Here is a 12,815-nt window from a genome sequence, read left to right on the forward strand (position 1 = left end):
TTAGAGGTCTCACAAAACTATGCAGACAGAGCAGGAAAATGAAAGCATGCATCCCAAACACTGACTCTTTTTTTCCCAGATTGAAGGAAAAAAAAAATGTGTGGTCCTTGTTTTAATGAGTGGTTATTGCGTATCTAGAAGTAATGGTGTAAAATTATGTTCTAAAGTTACATAGAAGAGCTTTCTGTACTTTTCCATTTTATATTTGAGATCTTTTGGCCTTTTGGAAGCTTAAAATTTATTGGAATTAATGAAAACAGAATATCAGATATGAAATAAGCATCGGGTTTCATTGACTCAGTGAAGAGCTGTCCATCTGTTTTGGGTCCTTTTTCTTCTTTCTCTACTTGTCTTTAGTTTTAATAAACCCAGTGCATCTGGACTTTTCTAAAGTTGCTGACTGCATCCTTGGCTTTGTGGTTCTAATTCCATTTCCTGTCAGATCTGGGATTTCATGTGGTTCATTAACCTTCTCCCCTCACACAAGATTCTGTATGAACAAGTGTATATTCTCTCTCATCCTACGTCCCTTAGGGCTTTGGTTACAAGGAATAAACTGTTTTGTTTCAGTTGTTTAACAGTGAAAGAAGAATTGAAAACTTCCAAGAAGATATGATTTAAGCAAGAGTCATGGTGCTTCTGGAGGAAGCCAAATATCCATGTGATGGGGCACTGCATGCTCATTCTGCTGTTCTGATGGCTTCTTCTGCCCTTGGATATCTGCCAGAGGCAATTCACTGCTATCTAAGTCTGAGTTTGTTATGTCATTTCTTTTCCACCATGCCACCTGTTGGGGGCAACTGTGACCTAGATTGTTGAAATGTTTCTCTTTTTATGTCTTCCTACCTCATCAGAGTCTCTAGTACCAATCATTGGTTTGCTTTACGTGGCCCAACCTAATTTTTTGGTAGGGTGATATACACATATTTGGTTAACCTTTGTATTTAAAGCTAGAAACAGGATTTTGTCCTAAGCTACCTGATTCATAATAGTTTTTTAGCACCTAGGAGTATCCAGTCTACAACCTGATTTTGAGCATAAAATTTTGTGGCTGAGGAAAGCTTAGCCAGAGCAACAGACTACAGAGAATGCTTTCTGAGTGTGACTGACCTGATTCATGCTCATAACTAACATTTATGGTTCACAAAGCTCTGTCTGTCTTCCTTCCCTTCCTCTCTCTATCTCTTTTCTCTCTGACTCTGTCTCTCTTTTTCTTTATATATGTATATGTATATATGTATGTATATATGTGTGTGCGTATGTGTATCTCAATTTTTCCTTCCACCATTCCTATGAGGTTGATATTATTATCCCCATTTTACAGATGAGAAAAAAAGAGAGTGATTAAGTGACTTGGCCAGAGTCACATAGCTACTAAGTGTCTGTGGCAAGATCCAGATTTGATCTTCTTGATTCCAAATCTAGAATGTTCTATCCATGATGGCACTGAGCTCCTTCAAGCAGTTCCACTGTTTACATGAAGGATCTAGCTATTTCTGCAGGTTATAGATCCTATTAACGTGTGCTAGCAGAGTCTCTGCATTGTGGACTCCGTGGAACCTGAGGATATGAGGAGTTCCTCTTGCTCTACCTATGATTTTTGCATGACATTTTGGCTCATCTACTCTGCCAATTCCATATAATTCTACAGTTATGACACAGAAGGTAAAACTCTTGTTATGTATATCACCAGATATTCCATTTAACTATTGGACTAGGGAATTAGTGAAAGTAATTAAAAATAAACAATAGGTCATATAGTTTTGGGAGAAAGCCCATCCCCAAACACATGGTTCCTTGCCTCATGCCACTCTTTTAAAAAAATTTATTATTATCATTATATAATTGATAAACATCAATAGACAATCATTTTTATGTACAAAGAACAAGATAAAGAACCATGAAACTGTGTGTATTATGTAAAGCCTGTTACAGTTAATATAACACATTCAATATGGTAGACCTGGAATTGTTCTTGTTGTTTTCTAAACTTCCTTCTTTCTTCTGTGCATTTTAAAAATTGTTTCATTGATACTTCTTTCTTTTTGCATCACTATCACTACTCCCTTTCCACCCAACAAAATAAGAGCTTTCCCTTATAGCAAATAAACATAGTTGGGCAAAACAAATCCCCACATTGATCATATCAGAAAATGTGTGTTTCATTCTGCATCTCTGTCAAGAAACGGAAAATGTAGCTATTATTGTTCTTCTCTAGTTGTGGCTGGTGGTTGTAGTTGCAGTGATCCGAGTTTAAGTCTTTTAGCATTATTTTGTTTTACAGTGCTTTAGTGTTACAAATTATTCAGATTTTGCTCACTTTATATATCAGTTCGTAAAGAAACATCTTCCCAGGTTTCTCTAAATCCCTCTCCTTTGTCATTTCTTATGGCACAGTAATACTCCATTATATTCATCTACTATGATTCATTTGTATGATTGATGAATATCTCCTTAGTTACCTGTTCTTTGCTGGAACAAAAAGGTTTTTATAGGAGTATTTTTATACATATGGATTCTTTCCTTCCTTTTGTCTTTTTGGGCTAGCAACATAGTAATGATGTCATAATTAAAGAATATTCCAAGTCTAGTGACTTTTTGGATCCCAAATTGTTTTCTAGAAAGGTTGGAACAATAACATTTCTACCAACAGTGTGCTGGTATCTACCTTCATCCCCTCCAAAAATCTCTATTTTCTATTTTTATACCAATGCTAATCTACTGGCTCTGGAATTTCTTTTTTCTTTCTTCTTGTGCTGGCTTTTCATGGCAATATTGTATACAGAACAGGCTGATGATTAAGGGAGCACAATGCAGGGTCTACATTGATTGCAGTTTTGCTCTTTGTTTCTACCTAGATGGAATTCATTGAACTTTCCCTTTAAGTACTTTGATGCACTGCCATTTGGTACGTACATATTAAGTACTGATTCTATAATCTGCTTGTCTTTTTTAACCATGTCAGTATTTCCTATTACTATGTTTGAGATTGATTGTTACCCTTGCTTTTTTGAGTTTAAGAGATTCTGCCCCAGTTCCTCATTTTAACCCTACGATTTTTTTATATTTCAAAGATGTTTCTTTTAAACAATATGTTGTTGTATTCTGCTTTCTCACCAATTCTGCTACCCTCTTCTGTTTTATGGATGAGTTCATCCGTTCACATTTATGGTTATAACTGTTAATTATGTATTTTTCCCATTATATCTTCTTATCCTTTTCCTCCCTTTGCCATCCACTTCATTCCTCCTTACAAAAAAGAAGGTGGTGAAAGAGAAAGAAAATTGTCAACACTGGTAATCTATTATTGAAGTGGTCTGTTCCAGGTCCATGTTGTGGAGGTCTTCAGGCAGATGTTGGGTGTGTCATAGTAGGGTTTCTTTTCATCTGTTGAATACATTATATAGCTATTGAGATCTTTTCTAACTCTCAAATTCTAGATTCTCCTTAATTCTTCCTCTCTTGACTTTGCCCAGACTCCAGTTATCTGTTCTTAGACTTATTTCTTTTCTCTTTTACAAACCACTTTTGAACATAAAGTTTGTTTTGCTTAAGTCTGTTTCTTTTCCCATTCTATTTGTCTTCTTAGATCTCCTTCTTTGTCACTTATGAGACACCTAAGTGGTGCAGTGTATGAAATACTGAACCTTGGGGTTACTAGGAAGACCTGGGTTTGAATCCAGCTAGAGACACTTCATAGCTGTGTAACCTTGTGAAAGTCATGTTAGTTCTGCTTGCCTCAATTTCTTCTCAGTTGTAAAATGGGCATAATAGCAGTACCTATCTCACAGTTGTTGTGAGGATTAAAGGAGATTATATTTATAAAGTGCTTAGCACAGTGCCTGGCACATAGTAGGCATATTCCCTTCCATCTGTTCCTTTCCCCTTCTTCCTTTTTCCTCTTAATCTATTCCTTCCTGATTCTCTACTGAGTTTATATATTTCTACAATAAGTTTTTTCCTTTCTCTTTGTGTGTGTGTTCAGCCCTATTTTTTTGTCTAATTCAGATAACAGTAGGATTAATGTTATTCCTTCTCTCTCATTCCATCATTCATTTTTGTATAGTCTCCTTCTAATGGGTCCTAATTATGAGATATAGTAAGTTCTTCTTTCTCCCTTATTTATTCTTCAGTGTTTTCTTTTTCTTTCCTATCTAAAAGCAGATCACAACCATTCTCAATTCCTTAATTTATCTTGCTTAACTTTCTCTGTGATCCTTTAAGACAATGATGTTCTATACAAAAGTATAATTGTCTCTTATTCCTCTACTAACAATTTATCATTTATTCTCTTCCATTTATTTAAATGTATTTACCTTTTTAAGGTTTCTTTTGATTCCTATGTTTAAATTTCAAAATTTCTGTTCACTTCTGATCATTTCATTAGGAATGCTTGAAATTCCTCTTTTAAAAGACCTTTTCCTCCTGTAGGAATAGATTCAGTTTTCCAAGTTAAGTTATTCTTGATAAGCATTGGTCTTTTGTCTTTTGAAATGTCATATTTCAAGATTTTCTTTCTTTTATAGAAGTTGCAGCATAGTCTTGTGTGAATCCAACTTCTTTCTTAGTACCTGAACTCTTTATTTCTGTTGCATGAAGTATTTTTTTCTTCATCTTAGAAAATGTGGAAAGGATGATTCCTTGATGTTTTTATTTTTGTTTTTTTCTGAAAGTTATCTGTAGATTCTTTTCATTTTCGTTTCCTCCTCAGGTTCTGATATATATGTGCAGTTTTTTTTTGTGATTTCTTGAAACATACTATCCAGGTTTTTTGTTTTGTTATGATTTTCGGGAAGTCTAATGATTCTTAAATTATTTCTCCTCAGCCTGTTTTCTGTGTCAGCTGTTTATGAGATTAAATATACACTGAGGCATTGATTTCTCTTAATTATATTCTTTTTTTTCCACGGAATTGTCTACCACTTGAGTGGGGTTTCCTTCTTCTTGTTCTTGTTCTTCTTTTGTCTAGGTATCTTATTTAATTTTTTAATCTCAGTGTTTTATTTCTTCCAAGTACTCCTGTTGTGGCCAGGACATCTCTTTCCCCCCCACCCCCTGAACCTCTAAGCATCTCTTACCTTCACTCTGTTGTGTTTTCTTCAGCCTTGTTTCTTCTTTAGAGTTTTTATGCTGGGCTTTTCTGTCCCCTCCTACATTCTTGATAGGTTGGTCAGACCTTTCCATCCTGCCCTTCTCCTGATTTCCCCATCTCTTGGTATGTCTTCACTGAGTATGCCAGCAGGGTCCCCCCCTCCATACCTACCAACAAACCACTTCCCAGTTGTAATATTGGCAAGTTTCTCACCTTTTTACTTAAGCTCTTTAGATTCCTTAGTGAGACCTCTTTCTCAGGGTTCTTAGGTGTCTGGTTATCTTTTTGTGCAGCACTGGGCTGGATGGAGGGTCTTGTTTTTCTTGACCTGGGTCACACAGCTAGTGTCAAACATCTGAGGCTGGATTTGAACTCACATCCTCCTGACTCCAGGGCCAGTGCCCCATCTTCTGTACTACCTAACTGCCCCGTTTCTCTTTGTATTTCTTTGTAGCTATTTAATGATGCCATTTTCAGATCTTTGCTGAAGTATGTGTGGGAGAACCCTTTGTTATTCATTAACACTAGTAATGTCACAGGCAAAACTGTATAATTCTATCTAGCATGTCTGAAGAGGAAAGAACCTTAATCTGTATACTTTTGTTTGACAAGGGAGAAATTGCTGATTTTTTTCTTTAAAAATACATCTTTATGGTACAAAGAGACAATATTAGATTTGATGGACCATTTAATAGATTAGCTCTCAAATTTTTGCTTTCTAAATTCCCCTTCTGGATCCCAGGGAAAGGCCTTAGTTTTACAATTCAAATTTAAAGTGAAAAGAGTTTATTTTTCTACTGTAGTTTTTGATTGATATAGTAATCCCAACTTCAAACCACCATATTATGGCAACACTTCCCTTTGCCCTGAGGAATATAGAAAGGGCCAGACTTTGGCTGAAGTAACAGGACAGCACCCTGATAGTCAGGGAGGAGTTAGTGGTTGATGCTTAGACAAAGCATAAGTGCTTGCTAATCCCTGAAGACCTTGAATGAATCCTCATTTCCTTACATTGTGCATCTCCTCCATTTCCTCCCTTTTAAACAATTTTTCATTAGACTTGCTGCTGCTTCTAGGAACTTCCCTCACATTCTTAGTGTTTATTATTGGCAGGTTTAAGGTTCTTTTCACCTTTTTTACTACCTGTTTTCTAAGCTTACTGAAAATTATTTTTTGTCTTTTATCTTGGTGCTTCCCAGACCTTTTCCTTTTTCTTTAACACACTTGTTTATTTTTCACTTTGTTGCCCTTGAGGCTGAGAGAAGTACCTTTTTTTCCCCTGAAGAAATTTGACTTAGGGGAAGTGCCATTATGCATATTAGAAAGGATAAGTCTTAATCAAACAAGTTTGACTATGATTGAAAAATGGAGAGAAGGAAGAAGAAATAAGGGAGATGAGCAGGGGTCCAACAGTTAATCTAGACAGGACAAGGGAATGTGCCCTCTTCAGGATGCATACAATGTGAATAACTTGGAATAGATGCCTACTATTGCTGCTACTTTGCTTTAGTGAACATCCACACACTGTAGGCATTCCCATAGGAATACCATGAGGTAAAAATATCCTATTCCCCTCCCTTGATCTGATGAGTTCATCCCATCCACTGATTCTCTGCCTGAACTCTATCTCCAATGGTTAGCAAACTCTCACCACTGTTTATCCTCCCTGCGCTTGTGATACTAAATGCCAAACTACCAAAAAGAAAATCTCCCCTGTCTGGTCCCTGCTCTCCACTTTCATCCCCACTGACCTCAACATTCCCCCCTACTCCACCCCCAGCCCCACCCCCACCCCATGTCCTTCTCTATGTCTACCAGTCCCTTCCATTGCATTCTCTTTGAAGTTTAATTTATTCGTATTTATAAATTACTCAATCCATATCCTGGTGGCTATCATCTGCTGACCCTAAGAATATTCTTCCTCTTTTTTCAGTGATTTCAATGCTTAGTTTACAGCATCCATCTCCACTCAAACTCCTTTCCTTGTACTAGAGGACTTCAGTATACATCGATGTCTATATCTAGATATCAGTATTGACCTAGTGATATTCCTTCAGATACTCTTAATTTCTCAACTCCTCAATCTGTTTAACTCCTATGACTTATTCCTCTACTCTACCTCAGCCTCATAGCCTCGACCTTGCCTTCTCTAAGTGCTCCACCATAATTAAGAACTCTAAAATTTCTTTATCACACCATAGTCTATTATTCCATCTTTCCCTACTCCTCCCAGACCTATTCTTTGTCTTTATGACAACCCATAATATCTCTACTTCTCAGTGTTTTGACAGGCTATCACCTCTGCTTCTGACTACCCTTCTCCCTTTCCAATCTTGACCCTTTGTGAATCAGTTCAAATCACTACTATTCTTTATTCTCAAATTCCTTCCTGCCCTTTTCTACCAGTATTCATGCCTTGCCAAGTTCCAAGTCTCCCTATCCTCCTCCACTTATCTGTCACTGAAAATTGCTGAAGAAAGTTTTACAGTTTTTCTTTTTTTTAAACTTTTTTAATTAGTTAATTTTATTTATTTTCAGTGTTCTATAATCACTACCATATGACTTAAATTATTATTTTTCCCTCCCTCCCCCCACCTCCCTCCTCCCTCCCAAAAACAACAAACAATTTTGTATAGGTTCTGCACATACATTCCTATTAAATACATTTTCACTATAGTCATGTTGTATTGAAGAATTAAAATGAGTGGGAGAAATCATCTAAAAAACCAAAATGCAATACACACACACACACACACACACACACACACACACACACACACACACACACAATGATCTGCTGCATTCTGCGAATGAATTCCATAGTTTTCTCTGGATGTAGAAGGCATTTTGACTTAGAAGACCACTGGGAATTTGTTTTAAGTCCTTGCATTGCAATGAAGTTCCAAGTCTACCAGAAAAAACTCTCTCGCACTGTGGTCATTGCTGTGCACAAAATTCTCCTGGTTCTGCTCTTTTCACTCAGCATCAGATCATATAAGTCTTGCCAGGCCTCTCTGAAGTCTTCCTGTTCATCATTTCTTATAGCACAATAGTACTCCATTACATTCATATACCATAACTTATTCAGCCATTCCCCAATTGATGGGCATCCCCTTGATTTCCAGTTTTTGGCCACCACAAAGAGTGCTGCTATAGATGTTTTTATACGTGTGGGACCCTTTCTCATTTTTATGATCTCGTGAGGATACAGCCCTAGAAGCGGTATTACTGGGTCAGAGGGTATGCACATTTTTGTAGCCCTTTGGGCATAGTTCCAAATTGCTCTCCAGAATGTATCAGCTCACAGCTCCACCAGCAATGTATTAGTGTTCCAACTCTCCCACATCCTCTACAACATTCATCATCTTCCTGTTCTGCCATGTTTGCCAATCTAATAGGTGTGATGTGGTACCTCAGAGTTGTTTTGATTTGCATCTCTCTAATCAAAAGTGATTTAGAGCATTTTTTCATATGACTATAGATATCTTTAATTTCTTCCTCTGAAAATTGCCAGTTCATATCCTTTGACCATTTATCAATTAGGGAATGACTTGTATTTTTGTACATTTGACTCAGTTCTCTGTATTCTAGAAATGAGGCCTTTATCACAGATACTAACTGTAAAAAAATTCTTTCCCAGTTTTCTACATCCCTCTGAATTTTGGTGGCATTGGGTTTGGTTGTGCAAAAACTTTTCAGTTTAATGTAATCAAAATTATCGATCTTGCATTTCATAATGCTTTCTATCTCTTCTTTAGTAAAAAATTCTTCCCTTCTCCATAAATCTGATAAATACACTATTTCTTGCTCAATCAGTTTGTCCATAGTATTAATTTTTATACTAGATCATGTACTCATTTGGATTTTATTCTTGTGTACGGTGTCAGGCATTGGTCTATGCCTAGTTTCCACCATACTTTTATCCAGTTTTCCCAGCAGTTTTTATTGAACAGTGAGTTCTTATCCCAGAAGCTGGAGTCCTTGGGTTTATCAGACAGTAGATTGCTATATTCATTGTCTACTGGTCTTGAGTACCTAACATCTTCCAGTTGTCTACCCTTCTGTTTCAGCCAGTACCAAGTGGTTTTGATAATTGCTGCTTTATAATACAATTTGAGATCTGGTAGCACTCGGCCACCTTCCCTAGCATTTCTTTTCATTAGTGCCCTTGATATTCTGGACCTCTTGTTCTTCCAGATGAATTTTGATACTTTTTTCCAGCTCTAGAAAATAATTATCTGATGTATGGCACTAAATAAGTAAATTAATTTAGGTAGAATTGTCATTTTTATTATATTGGCTCGGCCTACCCACGAGCAACTGATGTTTTTCCACTTACTTAGATCTTTATTTGAGCAAAAAGTGTCTTGTAGTTGTGTTCATATAGTCCATGGGTTTGTCTTGGCAGGTAAACTCCCAAATATTTTATAGTGTCTACCCTAGTTTTAAATGGGATTTCTCTTTCTATCTCTTGCTGTTGGGCTTTGTTACTAATGTATAGAAATGCAGAAGATTTGTGTGGGTTTATTTTGTAACCTGCAACTTTGACAAAGTTGTTTATTATTTCAGGTAGTTTTTTACTTGAATCTCTGGGATTCTCTAAGTATATCATCATATCATCTGCAAAGAGTGATAACTTAGTTTCTTCTTTGCCTATTCTAATTCCTTCAATTTCTTTATCTTCTCTAATTGCTACAGCTAACATTTCTAGTACCATATTGAATAATAGTGGTGATAATAGACATCCTTGTTTCACCCCTGATCTTATTGGAAATGCATCCAGCTTTTGACCATTGCATATAATACTTGCAGAAGGTTTTAGTAGATACTGCTGATTATTTTGTGGAAAGTTCCCTTCATTCTTCTGCTCTCCAGTATTTTTAATAAGAATGGGTGTTGTATTTTGTCAAAAGCTTTTTCTTCATCTATTGAGATAATCAAGTGGTTTCTGTTAGTTTTGTTGTTGATATGATCAATAATGCTAATAGTTTTCCTAATATTGAAGCAGCCCTGCATTCCTGGTATGAATCCTACCCAATCATAATGTATTATTCTCATGATAAGTTGCTGTATTCATTTTGCTAAAATCTTATTTAAAATTTTTGCATCTATATTCATTAGAGAAATTGGTCTATAATATTCTTTCCCTGTTTTATCTCTTCCCGGTTTAGGTATCAAAACCACATTTGCATCATAAAAAGAATTTGGGAGGACTTCTTCCCCAATTTTCAAAAATAGTCTATATAGTATTGGAATTAACTGTTCTTTAAATGTTTGATAGAATTCACTTGTAAATCCATCTGATCCTGGAGGTGTTTTCCTAGGAAGTTCACTGATGGCTTGTTCAATTTCTTTTTCTGAGATGGGGTTGTTTAAGTATTCACCTTCCTCTTCTGTTAATCTGGGCAATTTCTATTTTTTAAAATACTCATCCATCTCATTTAGATTGTTGAATTTATAGGCATAAAGTTGGGCAAAGTAATTTCTAATTATTGTTTTAATTTACCTACTCATTGAAGGTGAGTTCACCCCTTTCATTTTTGATATTAGTAATTTGATTTTTCTTTCTTTTTTTAATCAGATTGCTCAAAGGTTTATCAATTTTATTAGTTTTTTCATAAAACTGACTTTTATTTTTATTTATTAATTCAATAGTTTTCTTAATTTCAATTTTACTAATCTCTCCTTTGGTTTTCAGTTTTTCTAATTCGGTATTTACTTGGGGATTTTCAGTTTGGTTTTTTTCTAGCTTTTTCAGCTGCATGCCCAAGTCATTGATCTCTTCTTTCTCTATTTTATTTATGTAGGCATTCAAAGATATAAAACTTCCCCTAAGAACTGCCTTTGCAGTATCCCATAAGATTTGGTTGTTTTGTCTCATTATTGCCATTCTCTTGAATGAAGTTGTTGATTGTTTCTATGATTTGTTGTTTAACCCACTCCTTCTTTAGGATTAGATTATTTAGTTTCCAATTAATTTTTGGTTTATCTTTCCATGGCCTTTTATTACATATAATTTTTATTGCTTTATGATCTGAGAAGGATGCATGACTATCTCTGCCTTTCTGCACTGGATTGTGAGGTTTTTATGTGCTAGAATATATGTGCAGTATACCACAAGTAAAAGGTATATTCCTTTCTATTCCCATTCAGTTTTCTCTATAGATCTATCATATCTACCTTATCCAAAGTTTTATTTTGCCTCCTTAACCTCTTTCTTGTTTATTTTGAGGTTAGATTTATCAAGTTCAGAGAAGGGGAGGTTGAGGTCCCCCATTAGTATAGTTTTGCTGTCTATCTCTTCCTTCAACTCCCCCAATCTCTTCTCTAAGAATCTGGATGGAATACCACTTGGAGCATACATGTTTAGTAATGATATTGCTTCATTGTCTTTTGTGCCTATAAGCAGGATATAGTTTCCTTCCTTATCTCTTTTGATTAGATCTATTTCTACTTTTGCTTCGTCTGAGATTAGGATTGCTTTTCTTACTTCAGCTGAGCCACAATATATTCTGCTCCAACCCTTTACCTTTACCCTGTGTGTATCCCCTCGTTTCAAATGTGTTTCTTGTAAATGACATATTGTTGGATTATGACTTTTGATCCATTCTGCTATCCATCTCCGTTTTATGGGAGAGTTCATTCCATTCACATTCACTGTTATGATTACATTCTGTGTCTTTCCCTCCATCCTCTTTCCCTCCATTTTTTGCTTTTAGTTCTCCCTTCTCCTTTCCCCTCCTCAATAGAGTTTTTACTTTTGACCATCACCTCCCGAAGTCTTCCCTGCCTTCTTTCAGCCCCTGTCCCTTTTACTCCCCTTTACCCTTACTTCTTCTTCCCTCCCTTTTAGCTTCCCCTCCCCTTTCTTCCCCCTTCCCCTGCCCTTTCTTCCCCCTTCCCCTCCTACTGCCTATAGAGCTAGTTAGATCTATATACTTAATTAATTTTATTGTTCCCTCCTTTAACCAATTCAGATGGGAGTACCTCTACAACAATGCTCATCTCTTTCCCCTCTTTCCCTCTACTATAATTTTGTACTTCTTCCTGTGATGTAATTTGCCATTTTCTGCTTCCTCCTTTTCACATCTCCTGTTACAGTCCCTTCGCACACTTAAATCATATTTTTATCATCGCATCATTTACTTTATACCCGTTCCCTCTAGGTATATCCCTTTTATATTTTGTAATAGATATACAGTTCTCAAGATTAACATTTATCATCTTCCTTATAGGGAGGTAAACAGTTTGCCCAATTGAGTAACAAATTTTTCTTTTCCCCTGTTTACCTTTTTATTCCTCTCTTGAGACCTGTGTTTGAAGATTGAATTTTCTATTGAGTTCTGGCCTTTTTGTTAGGAACTTCTGGAAATCCCTTATTTCATTGAATGTCCATCTCTTTGCCTGAAATGTTATGCTGAACTTTGCTGGGTAATTGATCCTTGATTGTGGTCCCAGCTCCTTTGCCTTACAGAATATCATATTCTAATTCCTTTGATCTTTTAATGGAGAAGCTGCAAGGTCCTGTGTGATCCTGACTGTAACTCCTCAGTATTTGAATGGTTTCTTTCTGGCTGCCTGTAGTATTTTCTCCTTCACTTGATAGTTCTGGAATTTGGCAACAATGTTTCTTGGGGTTTTGAGTTTGGGATCCCTTTCAGGAGGTGAACAGTGGATTCTTTTGATGACTATTTCACCCCCTGGATCTAGCACTTCTGGGCAG

General features: G+C 36.2%; 1 protein-coding gene across 19 annotated transcripts in view; it reads left to right on the top strand.

Moving 5' to 3' along the window:
• The window catches only part of TTLL5 (tubulin tyrosine ligase like 5), a 387,986-nt gene that overhangs the window by 77,283 nt on the left and 297,888 nt on the right, over positions 1 to 12,815 (top strand). The window lies entirely within an intron of this gene.

Source organism: Notamacropus eugenii, chromosome 7 (genome assembly GCF_028372415.1).
Source record: "Notamacropus eugenii isolate mMacEug1 chromosome 7, mMacEug1.pri_v2, whole genome shotgun sequence".
Taxonomy (NCBI): Eukaryota; Metazoa; Chordata; class Mammalia; order Diprotodontia; family Macropodidae; genus Notamacropus; species Notamacropus eugenii.